This window comes from Ursus maritimus, unplaced genomic scaffold, assembly GCF_017311325.1.
Source record: "Ursus maritimus isolate PB19 unplaced genomic scaffold, ASM1731132v1 scaffold_21, whole genome shotgun sequence".
NCBI lineage: Eukaryota > Metazoa > Chordata > Mammalia > Carnivora > Ursidae > Ursus > Ursus maritimus.
The window spans coordinates 49,241,535-49,242,438 of NW_024424564.1; positions in this window are offsets into that span (position 1 = coordinate 49,241,535).

Sequence of the window (904 nt, forward strand, 5' to 3'; positions counted from 1 at the left end):
TAAATAAATAAATAAATAAATAAATAAATAAATAAATAAAACAAGGTCAGAGGATGCTGGAAAGTCCAAAACTGTGAGCACTGTGTATGTGTTGAGAAATGCAGCTATGTGCCCAGTTCATCATTAGATAGACCGTGAGCTCCTTGAAGGCAGAGATCATACCTTCCTTATTCAGTGCTGTCTATAGTTTAAAATGGTGCTGGCATTTTCTTTTAATCAATCTTACTATTTTGAAATAATTGTGAATTCCATTTGCAGTTGTAAGAAATAACACAAAGAGATCCTGTGTACCCTTTTCTCCGTTTTCTCCAATGCTAACGTCTTGCGAAACTATAGTACAATAGCACAACCAGGATATTGACATTGATATGGTCCAGATACCTAGCATTTCCATCACCACAAGGATCCCTTGTGTTGCCCTTTTCTGGCTACACCCACTTCCCTCCCACCTCCATTTCCTCAACTCCTGGCAAGCACTAATCTGTTCTCCATTTCTATAATTTTGTCATTTCAAGAATATTAAGTAAATAGAATCATACAGTATGTAACCTTTGTGGGACTGGTTCTTTTTCATTCAGCATAATTATCTGGAAATTCAGCCACTTGGGTATATTGATAGTCTCTTCCTTTTTATTACTGAATGGTATAGATATACCACATTTTTTTTAAAGATTTTATTTATTTATTTGACAGAGAGAGACAGCCAGCGAGTGAAGGAACACAAGCAGGGGGAGTGGGAGAGGAAGAAGCAGGCTCTTAGTGGAGGAGCCTGATGTGGGGCTCGAACCCAGAACGCTGGGATCACGCCCTGAGCGGAAGGCAGATGCTTAACCACTGCGCTACCCAGGCGCCCCAGATATACCACATTTTAACCATTCACCCATTGGATGACATCTGCATGTTT